General features: G+C 39.1%; 1 long non-coding RNA gene across 2 annotated transcripts in view; it reads left to right on the top strand.

Annotated features, from left to right (window-relative positions):
• LOC128113056 (uncharacterized) overlaps positions 1-16,236 on the top strand; it is a 34,859-nt gene extending 18,623 nt beyond the window's left edge. The window contains exon 5 of one of the 2 annotated variants that reach the window (XR_008219330.1): positions 15,876-16,236. This is a non-coding gene — a long non-coding RNA (uncharacterized LOC128113056). Of the gene's footprint in view, positions 1-796; positions 4,288-15,875 lie in introns of those variants that run through there. The other variant, XR_008219331.1, reaches the window with a different exon arrangement.
• The last annotated feature ends 2,265 nt before the right edge of the window (positions 16,237-18,501 follow it).

The raw sequence follows: 18,501 nt of genomic DNA, 5'->3' as shown, positions 1-18,501 counted from the left end.
GAGTGCCTTGGGCCATAAAGACAGATAACAGTCCTGCATATACCTCCCAACAGTTCAAGGATTTCCTAAACGACTGGACTATTGACAATACCACAGGTGTTCCATATAACCCATAAGGACAAGTGATAGTAGAGAGGATAAATCATTCCTTAAAAGAAAATCTACAAAAATTATCAAAAGAAACAAAGAGGGACCCATTTTTGGCATTGGTAGAAGTTCTGTTTAAGAGCAATTTTCTATCATTTGTTGATAAATGCCTGAGTCCAGCATATAAGCATTGGGTCTCCCTCTCCAAAGAGATGCCACTCCCCCTGGTCAGATGTAGAGACCTTCTATCCAATGCCTGGCAACCTCCCACTCCTTTGTTAACAGGGGATGAAGGTATAGTTGTGTTTTCCCACAAGATCAAATGAAGCCAATATGAGTGCTGATCTGGGACATTAGACCAGCAACAGATCAGGAAAACATCCCTGCTGTGGATATTGCTCTGTATGCTGTGAATGTGTTGCTCTGATTGGTTAATAAATAAAATGCTGATTGGCCAGTAGCCAGGCAGGAAGTATAGGCGGGACAAGCAGAGAAGAGAATTCTGGGAAGAGTCAGGAGTCGCCAGCCAGACACAGAGGAAGCAAGATGTGAAGGAAGAACTGAGAAAAGGTACCAAGCCACGTGGCTAAACATAAATAAGAATTATGGGTTAATTTAAATGTAAGAGCTAGTCAGTGGTAGGCCTGAGGTAATGGCTGAGCAGTTTTAATTAATATAAGCCTCTATGTGTTTACTTGGGTCCAAGCAGCTGCAAGACCGGTGGGTGAGAGAGATTTGTCCTGACCATGGGCCAGGTGGGACACAGGAAAACTTCAGCTACACATCCTTTCATCTATGTCATTGGACTAATCCTCCTGTCATTGGAGATCATAATAGGTAATCCTCATGTTCCAATCAACCACACCTGGCTTATTGTTAATACAGAAACTGGAAACTTAGCCAACAGCACCAACTCCACCTTTTATCTTCCTGGGACTTGGTTCCCTGACCTCTATGTAGACCTATGTGACTTAATAGGAGAGACCTGGGACCCATCCGACCAGGAACTGTTCCTGGGGTATGATTGTATTTCCCATGGGGGACAGAGTAAAACTAGAAGTTGTGGATTTTATGTATGCCCGGGATACTTCCAAGACAAAAGAAATGCAGGGGCACTAGTGACTATTATTGTGCTGCCTGGGAATGTGAATCCACAGGATGGATCACCTGGAGCGCCCCCACCAAAGGGAATTTTATTACTGTACAACATGCAGGTGACATGAAAATGCCTGGCACGGGCATCTGCTACAAGGGTGAGGAAAGAATAAATTGTGGTCCCTGCTAGGACAAGGAAAGGTTTCCTAACCTTCCTTGGGCCACCCCAGGAGGTAAATGCAATTAGTTGATCATCAGGTTTACAGAGGAAGGCAAGAAGCAGGATTAGACTACTGGAAAAACATGGGGGAGCTGAGATTATACCATTCTGGGCATAATCCTGGCCTACTGTTTACCCTGAGACTCACACAGGGGAACATCAGAATGGCAGACCTAACACCATACTTGTGCAACAAAGGGAACCCACACTTCCTTCCTCCCCCAGCAAGAAAATCTACTCCCTCTCTGGGGACTGCTTCCATGTCAGCAACCACAAACACCTCTTTTCACACAAACCAGAGTGAAATAGACATTTACATAATATCACAGTCTAAAAAGTAAACAACCACCATCTCTGCCCATACACAGGTTACTGCCGAAGCTCATGACATTAACCCCCTGATAGATCTGGTAGAAAAATCATATAAGATTTTAAATGCCTCACAGCCTGATTTGACCAATGCCTGCTGGTTCTGTTATGATATGGCTCAGCCTTACTATGAAGGCATAGCCACACTGGGAAACTGCTCTACCAGCAATAATTCAGAGCAATGCTGATGCACTTCCAAGGCATCACTCACCCTGCAGCAGGTAATTGGAAAGGGGCTATGCATAGGAACAGCTGCTACTCATCATTCCCTCTGCAACAAGACCCTTCCCTTAGCTACCATGTCCAGCTACCTTGTCCCCCAGTATGATACCTGGTGGGGTTGCTCCATGGAACTGACACCCTGTGCTCATACCCAGGTTATTGCCAACAGAAAGGGATGTTGTTTGCTAGTTAGATTAGTTCTCAGGCTCCTCTATCGCTCAGATGAAGAATTCCTTACTAGATGGAGCTTAGCCCTGGGAAAGAGGATAAAAAGGGAGCCAATGACAGCACTCTCAATTAGTCTTCTATTGGGTGCCCACCTGGCTGGGCTAGGAACAGGGGAGGCCTCCTTGATATCCTAAGAGAAACACTATTCCAATCTGAGGACCACCACTGATTTAGATATTCAAAAGCTTGAGAACTCTATCTCCCACTTACAGGAATCCCTGTCATACCTCGCAGAAATGGTACTACAAAATAGGTGAGGACTAGACAAGCTGGGCTATGTGCAGCCTTAGGGGAAGAATGCTGTTTTTATATAGATCACTCAGGATTGGCCAAAGATTCCATGGAGAAGGTCAGGGAAAGACTCAATAGGAGTAAAAAAGAGAGAGAAGTGAATCAGAGCTGGTTCGCATCCTGATACAACTCATCTCCTTGGCTTACCACCCTAATCTTGACAATATTGGGACCTCTTATGATAGTGCTCCTTATTCTAACATTTGGACCTTGCCTATTCAATAAAGTGATGGCCTTTATTCAGAACAGGATAGCAGCCATCGAAGTTCAGACTATACAGGTAAAATATCAGAAAGTCCAGCATTGGGACCCAGAAGGTACATATGATATGAGGACATTATATGGTGATATTGCTTAATATTTGTCAGCTTCTATGTTTCAGAAAGGATGGTGCATGAATCAGAGCATGTATAGACAGTCATAATCTTTAATGACTGAATACTAAGGCCAACACCCATGATGCTTTCCAGAGGAACCACCCTCTAAGGGCTGGTAGCCAGAGATGGATAAGAGCCTGTTAGGCAGACCAACCTAAGACAGGCAGTCACCATATTGGGGGCCCCTGAGGTAGGGACAACAAGATTAGAGCAAAGAACTCTAATTTCTACTAACAACTATAAAATAAAATAAAAAGGATGATATGAGGCAGGTAAGGCTGAAGCATTGGGCCATGCATTAAGCAAACAATGAGCTGTGACATGCATAACAAGTCCTCTGGCCAGAGGAAACCTGACCCATAAGATCTAAACTGCAAAGTGATGATGTGCAACCCAGGGCCAACCAAGAAACACCACGGCAGCTTGAAGGAAAGCCTGCTAACAGCTCCACATATATACCCCAGCCTTTTGTTTAATAAACGAACTTGCTTGCAACCTCCCAAAGTCTGTGTCGTTGCCTTAGCATTCTCTCACCAACTGCCCCTGGGTATCAGGGCCAGTGAGACCCCAGCCACAGCACTAGGAACAATGAATCACATCTTTAGTATATCAAAATTACAATTCTTTTTTAAAAAACACCTTTGACAATTTCCTTGTGGTCATTGGAAGCTGATAAGGTGGGAGGTGTTATTGTGATATTTAGCAAAAGAAAGGAAGGGCAATTTTAGTTGCAGACGTTTGAAAATATTAAAAAGAACCCTTTAAAAAGAGGCATGGAAACACAATTTTGATGGAATAGAGTGTAAGAGTGCTTTTTCTAGTAAAACATTGAAGATGCTGGATGGTGGAAATTATCCTATTTAAAACACTGGCAACCACCAAATTTACAGTCTGTGTTCATGATAGTTTGCCTTGACCAAAATCCCTATATTCTGGAAACAAAATACATTTGAATTGGACAAACGGCACAGGTTATAAAAATAACACATATAACTTCAATTATAGTGAGTTGGCAACCCTTCCTTATAGATAAGTGTGCTGGCTGGTTTTGTGTGTGATCTTGACACAAGCTAGACTCATCAGAGAGGAAGGAACCTCAGATGAGGAAATGCCTTCAATGATATACAGCTTTAAGGCATTTTCTCAATTAGTGATCAATGAGGAAGGGCCCAGCCTATGGTGAGTGGTGCCTTCCCTGGGGTGGTGGTCTTGGGTTCTAAAAGAAAGCAAGTTGGCAAGCCAGGGGATGAAAGCAAGCTGGTAAGCAGCACCTGTATATGGCCTCTGCATGAGCTCCTGCCTCTAGGATCCCGCCCTGTTTGAGTTCCTGTCCTTGACTTCCTTCATTGATGATCAGCAATGTGAAAGTGTAAGCCAAATAAACCCTTTCTTCTCCAATTTGCTTTTTGGTCATGGTTTTTTGGGGGCAGCACTAGAAACCATAAGACAATAAGTTAACTGAAATGTGGGAAATTAAAAACACCAAAAATGGCCTCAAATGAGAATTTACCTATGAGGCTTTTCATCCACTACTATAAGGGAATGTATACAGGAGAATTTAAACTAGATCACATGGATATACTGTGTTTACATTGTGATGACTTTTGCCAAAACCTTTATATAAAAACTAAGTTTGAAGTCTAGAAGTACCTATTTTTTTGTTAGTGACAAAAATGGTGATGTGTCAGAATTACATGCTTCACATCAATGGTTCTAACAAAAGGCCTGCATCTCTTTTTGGAAGGGTTACAGGCATGCAAGTAAAATGAAGAAATGACAGGATTTATGCTTTATTTAAAATAAAAATTGAGTTTGGACAAAGCCAAGCTCTTCCAAAACAAGATTTTCAGGACTGGTGGCATACAGAATAATATTTTGCAAAGAAACCCACACTAAGCTTAAAAAGTCAGAGAAAGCAGTTAGCTGTTGTTGCTATGGTAGCTGATGTAAACCTGTCCTCTGGGAAGAACAGAATAGTTTCCTGCCTCAAGGGATGCTGTTTTTAGGGCTTATTAAGAGACAGCGGTAACTAGCTTTGAAAAGCCAATTAGTCTATCTGTAAGTAAGCATGCACTTTTATCATCTTTGGGGCATAGAGATTAGCTTAAATGGCAGAGTACATTAACCCTCCCCTACAAATCTAGACTGCATTTTATCGTCAGCATGATACAGGGTGTTTTGAATACCACATTAAGACAATATCAAGGGAATATTATTGTCATCACTTTGCCTAGGGAGACATTTTGTGCACTGTATATATTTAAACCACAAATAGAAATCCATAAATGCCATGGGGTTTTATTTACAGTGACTCAAATGTCACAATTTTGAGTCTATTTCAGATTTAAAGCAGTGCTTCCTAATTCATCTTTACAAAAATAAGTACCTTATTAATTCCTCTCATAGTTTGATAAATGTCAAGCTTTTCCGGATATTATCAGACTAAAGATCACAATCATTTAACTAAATTTCTTGAAAGAATAATTGATAATTCCAGCCATCATTCATTATACATTTTCCATTGCACTATCAGCAGCTTAGCAGAAATGTAGGCAATGTGTGTGTAGCATGAATATATATTTTGCCTTCTTCCTCAACCTGCTGATATTTTCTAAAAATTTATACCAAGTTTACATAGTCTTTCTTTTAATTTCTTCAACAATTGGAATTTAGAACACAAAAATATGATGTCTGCTGCAGGCCACAGAAATATGAAGTAGGAATTCAGCTAACTATGACAAAAGCTATTACATGGAAGATCAAGGACTTTCCAGAGGAAGCCAAGGCCCAAGAAGTATTGGTGTTATTTGGCTTTTTTAATGTATCAGTTGTTTTTTTGCTGTGAATTTCATGTGCGCTATCATAGCTTCCCCAATTGATTCTTTTTCCTAAGAACTTCTAAACAGTGAGGACTGATCATTCTTCAGGCATATACAATTAAGGTATTTGGATAACAGCCACACAGGCAAGGCTTCCTGCTTCCAGGCCTTTTGTTTCTCCTTTTTAGCATTAGACTCAGATATCTCCTTTAGCTGCATCCAAGGACAAATGATAGACAGAATAAGCATTTCAGACCACCTGCTAGTCTCCTGAATTAAGGTAATATCCATAGGGAGACACTGCTTAGGCCAGGCACATTAGGTACATGGCTTTGTTTCTTGGGCAAATTAAGCTCAGACCCTCCTTTCTTACACAGCCTTAGTGGCACCCCCAGATTTCCCCTCCAACAGTTAACTCAGAATAAAAGGGCTTTTTCATACCAGGTCCATTCAAGTGGTGAGGCAAGTTTCCTAGCAACTGAAGAGATTTGCCCTGCCAGACCAGGGAGTGGCAGGACCAGAGTATTGCTGATTGTAGGTATATGGAAATGGGTCACAGTGAGAGGAGAGGAAGGAACGAAGGTGGGGTTAGGAATGAAGACAAAGATGAGAACAAGATGTAAAGAACTTAGAACTACTAGAGGACAGGAGGAGAGACAGAGAGGAACTAAGTATGAGAACAGAATTGAAGCTGTGTAGATAGAATTTTGTCTCAGAAGAATAAAGTGAATGGACTAAAGAATTTTGTGTAAGGAGATTCATTTAATATCCCTCAGATTAGTAACCCCTGCTGCTTGTAGCATCTTCCCCAGGACTCTGGGAGAAATCTCCTCAGGGCAGGCACCTGGGGGGCTTTTGATAGATGTCATTTGATCAACTTCTTGTATGTCATGGAATAAGTAATTTTATTATTTACTGCATGAGTGTTTAGAAAAGATTTTTATATACATGCATTTCTGAAATATTGCTAGATAGGTAGAGATTAGTGGTGCATAATATACATATTTCATTTTTAAAAGGACATTTCTGTCTACACTTAATTTTATGTCTAACACTCTTTCCTCCAACACATCAAAACATTCTTCTTTTCTTACAATCATTTCACTGTTAGTTTTGTCTATTTCTAATCCTTGTTTTTTTGAAGATGATCTGGCTCCCTGCAAGCTCTATAATGTGTAAGTCTTTGCTATATCTAAATTTCATCCTAGCATTTCCAGGCATGGAGGCGTCTTTGTCCATCTTATTTGACAGAGAGAGAAATCTGGCAATGAAAACCAAGTGCATATCCACAGTGGTATTCCTCAGAACTCTCTAGAACTCTACAAATAGTGACTCATTTTTTTTTGATGTCTTGTGAGACCATGTAGAACTTTAGCAATTAAAATTAACTTATGTTGCAAAACCTGTATTGTCCTATTCTAACTAATTTTATCCACAAAAATGGATATGTATGTCTTTTGAGTCTTGTCTTCCATACTTAATAACCTTGCCTTGGAGAGACCCCATATGGCAGTAGGAGGTGGTGCAGACATATCTCCCTTTTATTACTCATTCAATTACTTCTCCCTGAAGAGATAATCTAATCATCTGTTACCACATGTACCTTTTCTGACATTTAATGTCCAATACCACATTTATCACAAAATAATATTTTTATTGAAGAATATTGCCTTATTTACATGATTTCTAGGATTATTAGAAAATTGTTTATAAATAAATATAGGGATGAGATTCAAAAGGCTGCCTTAGGACACAGACTAATCAAAAGTACAAAATCCTTTAGTGTGTGATACTTTTTAAAGTGACTGGAATGCAGCACCATTCAACATTGGAATCAGTCACATTTGTAGTGAGGAAGCTTTTAGAAAATACATGAATTTTTGTTTCGCAAAAGGAATGATGGTATCCTTAAATATTGAGCTCCTAAATAGCTCTTTGAAAGAAACAAAAATAACTCTCCAACTTGAGAGTGTTTTAATGTTAACTGAGTTAATATAAGACTTCTATTTATTTTTGTTTTAGCTTTTAGGGTCTTAGGTAGTCCAGGCTGGTCTTGAATTTGCTGGGTAGCCACAGATAACCTTGGCTACTTGTTGTCGCTTTTTAAAAATTGTTGCTATCTTTTAAGTCATAGCTGTCCAAATCAGCAACTCTAACTCTGCTGCTACCAGCAGTGGTTTGGCCACAAGAGTGGCAGCCCAAGGGAATTCTGTTCCCTCAGGCTCCAACACTTTCAAAGCTATGAAGGGAATATCTTAACTAAATCTCTATTCTGCTAAAGAGCTCAAGATTCACAGGTTGAGGTGGAATTCTGCTTCTCAGAGAGGCTGAATAGCAAGTAGCTCACCTCCTCTCCTTGCTCTTGTCCTCCAAAAAGTTCCCTCCCCCCCATGCTTCTACTTGCCCCTCCTTAAAAAGCCTTTTCCACTTGGCTCCTCCCTACCACTTCTTGTCAGCTAGTTGCTGACTCAGCCTCCTGACTGCAGGTGAATTTTATTTAATCAAACACATTTTTGCATCATTAAACAAATGTTCCAGAGCATAAAAAAATCAACACACTTTAAAATAATATTCTACAACAGCTACTAATTCCTCTACTTCCATCTCTCAATTATGACATAAGAGAACATCACCATGCTTGGTGTTATGTGTTGCTGCAGATCAAACACAAAGCTTTGTTCATGGTAGGCAAGTACTGAACCCATGGTGCTATATCCTTAGCCAAAGATTTATATGTTGTTCATTTCTACTTTTGTGGTCAAACTCATTATTGTCACTGTGCTGTGTGCATCCCTTTATCGTTGAGTCCCAATTCTGTGAGTTAGAAATGTTTTGTTAGATTTTTTTATTTATGAAACAATGTAGCTCCATTGTATTTGTGATATGTTTATGATATGTTTTTCTTTTAACAATTTATATTCTATCCAATATGTGTAGAACACTGAAATCCAAACTTAGAAAATGTGAAATATTTTAGCAGAGATGGAGACAGAGTTCTTGTAGAAGTGATTTAGTGAAGGATTGTTCTCAGGAGAAAAGCAATGAGGAATAAGGACAAGATATGGGAATCTACCCTAACAAGAATGTGCAGGGGTGCGTGTGTGTATCTTCAATTAGATCTCACCAGGAGAGCTCTGGGGCAATACTGAACTATAGACATATATTGAATGCCACATGGTAGAGCAGCGATGTTTTTACTATCTAATCTACACAAAGTGAACAGGAATGACTAAATTCAGCATAATTTATTGTTGAGATTCCCACAGGTAGTCAGAAATTTCCAGGGACACCAGAGGGAGCATCTATACATCTTTATCAGTGTTCGCAGATGCAGAGCAGAAGGAAAATATGGGAGGTTAAAAACCTGCCAGTAGTCAAACATCACAAAATAAAGTCAAACTACATAGTGATTTCCTTGGCATAGCAAGTCACCAACAATAAGCTTAAAATGAAAACATTTCTTGTCATCACACTCCTGGAAGCTGGAATTTAATACTAAATGGCCTTCAGGGCTAGTTATCTCCAAGAACCAAGAGAAAGTTAGCTTTATCTTCCCTTCCTGCCTCTGAAGGGCTGTAGTACTTGGCATTCCTTAGCTTATAGTCACCTCAACCTCCACTTCTGTCTCTACCTGAAATTAATTTTCTGTCTACCCCTGTGGGTTTTGTTTGTTTGTTTTTGTTTTTGTCTGCTTCTTAAAATGATTCAACATTTTTTAGAGTTGAATAATATTTTGATTTTTATATTTGTCAGTGCTAAGAAAGCTGCTTCACATAACTACACAATATAAATGATAGCAAATATGTTCAAGCTCATTTAAGAAATTACTAGAAGTATAGTTTTAACCTACATAAAGATCCATTTAATGGCTTAAAAAAAGAAAAGAAAAATAAACTCAAATCAAAATCTAGAACAGAAAATTTAAAAATCAAACATTCTGACATAATCAAAAGATATACTCAATTGATACTTAAATGCTGAACACAAATGGTAGAGAATTACTAAAAGCCTTTTCTTTTCGTAATTCAGCCATTTTGTTTCTGTAAGAGCAGAAAACACTGTAATTACAGCCAAAACACTGCCATTCTTAGCATGTAACAGCCTTAATCTGAACTCAGGTGTTTCAAGTAGTATTTATTCATTGTTATTGCATGGCATGATGGCTTGTGCAATGCAAAGAGCGTATTTACTGCTTCAGAACCAAAACTACAAGGCCTGGGCTGTCCCAAACACTCCAGATTCACTATGCATTTGAGTTTGAGTTAATTTTTATTTGTCACATGTTCAGATAACTTTTAAAAATAACATTTTTACTTTTTGAGATTATAATATAATTATATTATTTCCCCTTTCTCCCTTTGTTCCCTCCAAGCCATCCCATGTATCCTCTTTCTCTTTTTAATATTCATCATTCTTTTTATTTGTTGTTACATCTATACTTGTATATTTATATGTATTCATGAATACATAAGAACAACCTGCTTAGTCTGTATAATATTACTCATATGTATATGTTTTCAGGACTGACCATTTGGTAGTGGATAACCAAATGATATGTTCTTCCTTGGGGAACACTTTTTCTCCTGATCTCAGCATTTCTTAGTTGCTTATAGGTTTTATGTAGGATTAAGAATCAGCGCCACATGAAAATGTCATTGGAACTCTACATTGAGCTCTTTGGAGGCCTTGATGCATTTTATACACTATATGGAGACAGCACCTAAATATCTCAAACCTCCAATGCTTGCCTAAACTCTATTATTTTATCTAAAGGGATCCTATCGGTTGGCATGTGCCTCATGGAGTCTTAACTTTTCAGTATCTGAACTTGTTATAGTATTTGCAGAGGTTGATGGGTGGCTTGGGATTGAAATTGCTGAGACTTCACAGAACTCTAGCTAATTTGGTAAGAAATTCCTGTTTTGCAGCTCTTTTAAACCATTCAAATCCTTTCAGGCTTTAAGAACTAGATAGTTTTTTTTTTTTAATTTAAACAAACAGAAAAAGAAATTGGATAAAACAATAATTTCTTTGAAGTTTTAATTTACAGGAGCAAGATTTTTACTTTGGATATCATATCTTTGTATTTTGAGGCCTTTGGACTTGAACATTTCTAATATTTGCATTTAATATTTTACTGGAAATATGACTAATGAGAAATTATAATCATGAAATATGTGGAGCTGATCTATTTTGTTGGGGATTTTATCTGAGTATATTTAGAAAACTTGCTATCTGAATGTATTTTTGTCATTTAATCTTCATGAAGTTCTTCCAGTATGGTCTCTTGAACTTATTAACTGGACAGAGTTGATATAGAATACAGGACAGGGCTAGTTTACAACTTGATAGGAAATTTGCCTTGGAGCATATCAATATATTCCCATTTTTCCTTTTTTAAATTTTTGTGTGTTTGCTTGCATTTTGATTTTTTTTTTGACTCATGTAGCCCAGGCTGGCTTCAAACTCTCACTGCAGCAAAGGATGACCTTGAACAACTGACCATTGCCCTCTATTTCCCAAAAGTTGTGATTATAGATAGGAACCAGCAAAGTCTTCTAACCAATTTCAAATCCTGATGGGACAAAACAAATGTTGGCAACTATTAGACTATGGCAAGGCATCTGAAAGACCTTTGGATAATCCCTTTGTAAACTGGAGGTTTATTTTTTCCTTTTGAGTCTGGGCTCATTTAGGAACTTGTTTCTTAAGAAAAGAATGCATCAGAAGTGAAATACCTGACTTCTGTGGCTGAGTCCCAAAAGGTCACATAGCTTCTTCTTCCTTCTCTTAGGACATCTTGTTTTGAAGCCTTTAATTGCTATATAAGAAATCCCCTGAGCCGGGCGGTGGTGGCACACGCCTTTAATCCCAGCACTTGGGAGGCAGAGGCAGGTGGATCTCTGTGAGTTCGAGGCCAGCCTGGTCTACAGAGATCCAGGAAAGGCACAAAGCTACACAGAGAAACCCTGTCTCGAAAAATCAAAAAAAAAAAAAAAAAGAAATCCCACCACTCTGAGCTCTCCAGGCTGTGAAAAGGCCTAGACCACACACTGGCAATATGTAGGTGTTTGGCCCATAGTACTAGTTGACATCTTCTGCTTTTAGAATCACCCAACTGGAATCAATCACTAGGCATATTCATGAAGATGCTTCCAGAAGATTTCTCTGCTATCTAGTTATCCTCAGCTGTCAGATCATGCTGGCAAGTACCCAGAGACTCTGAAACAAAGACAAAATATCCACACTCTTTTTATGTGAGCACTAAAAATCATTGTTCTGCATTATTATATTTTGATTGATTAGTTATATAGTACCATAACTTGAGCATAACTTGAGTCTCAGAAGTCTACTCACAGAGCAGTAGTTGGATTCCAGGGTGTAATTCAGTCAGTGCTGAAAGTGGGCATCCTTACTGAAAAGCGTTTGCTTTCTTAAGAAAACAAGCCTGGTTTTTGATTTGCCATTACATTTGTAGACAGCAAAGGGAATGAAACTCTGAGTATTGTTGGCCTGACCTATTCTTCTCCACTTCTGTAATTGGTGTTCTTTTCCCCTCTGTCACTCCCCATAGAAGTATGAGGGAATGTAGCTGAAGTAATGTACTCCCCACAAATTAGAGAAGGAACAAAATATGCCTGATTCAACTACTATCCTTCCAGTTTCCCTTTTGGGAACCATTCTGTTTGCAGAGAGCAAACATTCTCTGCTCATCTGGCCATGTTAAATGTTTAGGCCTACAGCTAGCTCATGTAGGCCAATCAGATGGTATTCTATCTTTTTCTGTGATTTGTTCTACATCAGCTATCTCCCTTAACCACATGCAATTGCTCTTCGACACTTTTTACACATTAGTTTGTGAATAATCAAATACTGCATCCTCTAACAGCTTCACTTTTTATTGGAGGTATAACTCAGGGTGTGGAGTATCATTTATTAGTTCTGTGTCAGTTTGAATGTGGGCCCTACAGTTAATGTGTTGGATTTGGTGCCAAGGGCTCTTACAGATTATCTAGTTATGTAAAATCACTATTGCAGGATTGGAGAGAAAGAGAGGGAGAGGGAGAAGCAGAGGGAGGTTAGAGGAGAGAGAGGGGATGTAGGGAGAGAGAGGGAGTGAGAAAGGGAAGGAGGAGGGAGAGAAAGACCAGTTTAGAACCTTGTTGCTTTCTAATTCTTATCCTTTCTTACCTTGTGCCTTCTTCCAGATGATGCTGCAAAGTGCCCTTTCAGCAAAATCACATCCACTGTCATTGGATTTCCAAAGCCTTCAAAAGAGCAAGGAATAATTCCCTATTCTTCATAAATTATTCAGTCTTGGGTATTATGTCACTATGGCATAAAGCATACTTAGGTATTACTTCCTTAAGATGACAAGGACAGTACTCAGCGTTATTATCAGACATTCAGTTATATTATTTGTACTATCATGTGAATTACCTTGTCACACAGAGTAGACTTTAGATTTTATTACTAACTTATAGCACATTAAAAGATACACAGTTTCTGAAATCTTGTTGCAATCTTTATACAGATAGATTCCAGATGTGTGTTTGGAAAACAATTTGTTATTATATCGTAACCATATTAAGAGTTTATTGCAAAAACCCTAGAAAATTATATAATTTCTAGACTCTTAAATTTATAATCTGACGTATGAGAGGTGAAAATATATTTGCAGATTACTAAAATACAAACAAAAACAACAAAATCCCTGTAATGAGTGTAGCTAGAGTTTTCCTGCCTTGCCCACAGTCAGGACAAATCTTTGTCACCCGCCATTCCCACAGCCACTCAGACCCAACCAAGTAAACACAGAGACTTATATTGCTTACAAACTGTATGACCATGGCAGGCTTCTTGCTAACTGTTCTTATAGCTTAAATTAACCCATTTCTATTAATCTATACCTTGCCATGTGGCTCGTGGCTTACCGGCATCTTCACATGCTGTTTCTCATCATGGCGGCTGGCAGTGTCTCTCTTCACATGCTGTTTGTCATGGCCATGGCTGGCAGTGTCTCTGACTCAGCCTTCTACTTCCCAGCTTTATTCTCCTCCTTGTCCTGCCTATACTTCCTGCCTAGGCAATGGCCAATCAGTGTTTTATTTATTGACCAATCAGCAACACATTTGCCATACAGAACATCCCACAGCAAATGAGTCTTTTTCTGTCCCGCCAGCCAGCTCCCAAATAATGACATGGAGACTTGTTATTAATTATGAAATCTTGGCCTTAGCTTAGGCTTGTCTCACTAGTTCTTATAACTTAAATTAACTCATTTATTTTAATCTATATTCTGGCACATGGCTCGCTTACCTCTAATCTATACCACTCATGATGTTTTCTCTGCATCTGGCTGGTGACCTTGCCTTTCTTCCTCTCCAAGTCTTCTCTGTCCTCAAAAGTCCTGCCTAAACTCTTCCTGCCTAGTTATTGGTCATTCAGCTCTTTATTAAACCAATTACATTGACTCATCTTCATACAGTGTAAAGGAATATTCTTCAACAAACCCCAATTGGAATACTTTCATATGGGAATTCTTTTCTATAAAAAATAAATTTCAGAAGATTGTTAATGATGTATTAAGCTTTTCTGAGAAAAGAATCTTAAATGGTTGCTAACCAATGTGATATGTTCCCTCATAACTCAAACCATGCTAAGAATCACAAAGGAACAGAAAGTTCTCTCATGGTAGAATTACAAATGAACAATTGTATTATTTCATTAGAATGAGGAACAGCCTTCTATCCCCTTCTATCATTGGAAAAGCATAATCTTACTTTCATATGCAAACATTTTATTTCAGTTTTTCCTTTTAATTGTCTATTTTTATAGTCTAGTGATACAATTCTTTCCTGGTAAATTACTTACTATTTTTGTATTCAATTACATCAATTATATATCATTATTAGGTTGTAATCTTTTGAAAAATTAACTGTAGTTGAAAGTGTTCTTAGGTCCCACAGCCACTTATAAAATAATCACTCAGAGGCTTAAACAGTTTACAAACTGTGTAGCCTATGGTAGGCCTCTTGCTAGCTAGCTCTTATATCTTAAATTAACCCATTTCTAGTAATCTATATTTTGCCCCGTGTTCCTTGGCTTTAACAGTTTGCTGGCATGTTGTTCTTTGGGCAGCAGGCTGGCATCTCCCTAGACTCCACCTTTCTCTTTCCTGTCTCTCTCCTTGGATTTCCTGCCTGCCTCTAAGCTGCCTTGCCATAGGCCAAAGCATCTTACTTATTATCCATTGGGAACAACATATATTCACCACAGCATACAGAAAGATATCCCCCAGCATCTAACATTTTACAGCTATATACTGCCATGTCAGGTTTATATGGTAATGGCTTTGAAACCAGGGCCTAGTGCATGGATAAGCAAGCACCCTACCAACTAAATAACATCCCTTGGCCCAAGATTCAACATTTTTATAGAGACTTGACAAAATTCTGTTCTAGACATGTGCTATCTGCTTTCTGTTGCTGTGTGTGACACTGTATGTGAGATAATAACTTATAAAGAGGAAAGTTTATTCTGCTCAATTGTTTGTGAGATTTCACAGTGTGGCTGACTTTGTTGTTTAGAGCCTGTGGAAGAACAGTGTGTGACAGAGAAGAGAATGATGAAAGAAGCTGCCTATCACATGGCAGGGGTCTTAATGTCTATTCAAGAATAAACTCCCACAGATCCCACAGATTTCAAATTGGGCCAACATTAAAGTTTCTGTTCTCAATAGATCCCTGGGTCAAGACTGAGTATTTAAAATTTGTGAATTTAGGGAATATTCAAGGTCCAAAATTATAACAATATAAATATTTTATTTTCCTTTTTGTTCATCTATTGATGGACATGGCTGCAATGGTCATGGAAATACAAGTATCTCTGTATCTCTTGAGGATACTGATTTAAATTCTACTGGATATTTACCTGCATGTAGGAATGTTAAGTAACAGGCCAGTTCTATTCTTAGTCACTGGAAGAAACTTCATATTGTCTTTCACAGTGGATTTAACCATTTATAACAGAAGGTTCCAAATTCTCTGTCTTCACCAACACATCTTTTAAATCATCAGCTTACACATACAAGGCAGTATCACACTGTGGTTTTTGACTTGCACTCTTCTGATAATAATGATTTTTTTCCTCCTTTGGTTTTTTCAGACAGGGTTGTTCTGTGTAACCCTGGCTATCATGGAACTTGCTCTATAGACCAGGCTGGCCTAGAACTCAGAGATCTGCCTACCTCTCCCTCTTGAGTGCTGGGATTAAAGGTATGAACCACCATGGCACAGCTAACATCTTTTCATATATTCCATGACTTTTTATGTTTTTCAAGAAATATCCAATACTTTATTTAAAAATTAGTTTCTTGGAATTTGATTGATAGCAAATTATAGAATTCTCTTATGAATTTTGAATATTAGCTCCTTATTCAGCTGCCTGAACTAGAGTCAAAATGTGAATTCTTTCTTGTTATTTGTAACTGAATTTGATAGTATCTTAGCATACAGGATTGAGCTTGAACTGGTTGAGTGCCAGATACTCATTTTATTAACTGGCACTTTACAAAGTGTGTGTGTGTGTGTGTGTGTGTGTGTGTGTGTGTGTGTGTGTGTGTGTGTGTGTGTGTTGCGTATGAGCATGTTACAAATGCCCATCCATGCATCTGGTGGGCAGAGTACATGAAATATTTTCCTTTATCATTTTCCACCTTATTTTAAGGGGAAAGAGTCTCATTGAAACTGAAGCTCAACTTTCTGGTTAGACTAGCAGGCCAGCGAGGTTCCTGGAATCTGTCTGTCTCCACTTTCCAACACTTAAGTCACATGGGCAGCCATGTCTAATTTTTACATAGGTACTGGAGATTTGACCTGAGGTCTCCTGGCTTTCACTGAGCCATCTCACTGCTCTACCTGACACATTTTTGGCCAGGAGTGGAGACAACATTTCTTCATTTGGCAGACTCCCTCTGGTCAGCTATTTACCTAGCTGACTAATCTGTATTTCTTTAGTCCTCATAGTGGTAGTGGATCCTCAGCAGTAACTTCTGGCAGCAGCAATAGCATGTCCCTTATAGGCTTCACACCAATTCAGAGGTACAGTCTAAAGATGGTCCTATCCCTTTTCATTCTGTATTCTGTTTAATATGCAGCAATTAACTTCTTGCTTCAGTCTAGTAATGAGGTTCTGTGTTTTGTGTGTTTACCCTCACTGGTAAGTTGCCTATGTAGTAAACATATAGGAGCATACATAGAAATGAAAATTCCAGATTCAGATGATAGTTACTATTGGCAGTATGGGAACTGCATAACAAAGCTATATTTTCTTTAACTTTTATTTCTTAAATGGCTGATTAATAACTAAGTATTAATAATGGCATTATTTATATATGTTATATATGAGAAAAATTCCTCAAGATAATCTGACGGGCCTCCAAGACTGCAACTGTTCCCTGAGACAGAGCCTGCCAGCACCCAACTGAACTAAGAGGTGAGTCTTTATCCTCATACCCGAACACCCCAGCCCCTAGGCTTTGGGCCCAGGGGCACAACCCTGTGCTTCTACACCCCCACCCATTGCAGTTCCAGTTTCAGGCCAGTTGGCAGGCAGACCTACTGCACACAGAACAGACTACCCCCATCCCCCATCAGACCCTGTAACCCAAGTCATACCTCCCCCAAATCCCACCCATCCTCCGAGACTGCAACTGTTCCTTGAGACAGAGCCTGCTAGCACCCAAATGGACTAAGAGGTGAGTCTTTATCTTTATACCAGAACACCCAGCCCCTAGGCTTTAAGCCCAGGGGCACAACCCTGTGCCCCGACACCACCACCCACTGCAGTTCTAATTTCAGGCCAGTTGGCAGGCAGACCTCCTGCACACAGGACAGACTACTACCATCCACCATCAGACCCTCTAACCCAAGTCCCACCTCCCCCAAATCCCACCCATCTTCTGAGACTGCAACTGTTCCTTGAGACAGAGCATGCCAGCACCCAACTGGACTAAGAGGCTACCACCATCTACCACACGGTAAGACTGCAGTTACTCTCTGAGACAGAGCCCACTAGCGCCAGTTGGACTAAGAGCTGCTCCCTAAGACAAAAAGTCCATCAGCATCGAGTAGACCAAGAGCTCCCACTGGATAAAGAGTATCAGTCAGACCAAGAGAGTCTCCCTCAGACACAGACACTGCTAGCACCAAGTGGAGAAAGAGATGGGTAGACACCAGTGCAAAAATACAGTCAACAACATAAAAACCAACATGGCTCCATCAGAACCTACATCAGAAAGACCTGAACATCCCAACACAGAAGAAACAGAAGATATCTACCATAAAAAATGACTTTAAGAAGATATTAGAGATTTTAAAAGAGGAAATGAAAAATTCTCTTAAAGAAATTGAGGAAAAGTCAAACAAAAAATGGGAAGAAATCAGTAAATCCCTTGAAAGCCAAGAGAAAGCAATTAAACAAGTGAGGGAAACAGTTCAAGATTTCAAAACTGAAATGGAGTCAATAAAGAAGACACAAACTGAGGTAATGCTGGAAGTGGAAAATCTGAGTAAACAAACAGGAACTACAGATGCAAGTATAACCTACTGAATGCAAGAGATGGAAGACCAGATCTCTGGCATTGAAGATACGGTAGAAGAAATAGATTCATCAGTCAAAGAAAACACTAAAGCCAACAAAGTCATGACCCAAAATGTCCAGGAAATTTGGGACACCATGAAAAGACCAAACCTAAGGATAATAGGGATAGAAGAAGGACAAGAATACCAAC

Source organism: Peromyscus californicus, unplaced genomic scaffold, assembly GCF_007827085.1.
Source record: "Peromyscus californicus insignis strain IS unplaced genomic scaffold, ASM782708v3 Scaffold_17__1_contigs__length_78620276, whole genome shotgun sequence".
Taxonomy (NCBI): Eukaryota; Metazoa; Chordata; class Mammalia; order Rodentia; family Cricetidae; genus Peromyscus; species Peromyscus californicus.
The sequence above is the reverse complement of the archived record's forward strand: the minus strand, read 5'-3'. Positions and strand labels throughout refer to the sequence as shown.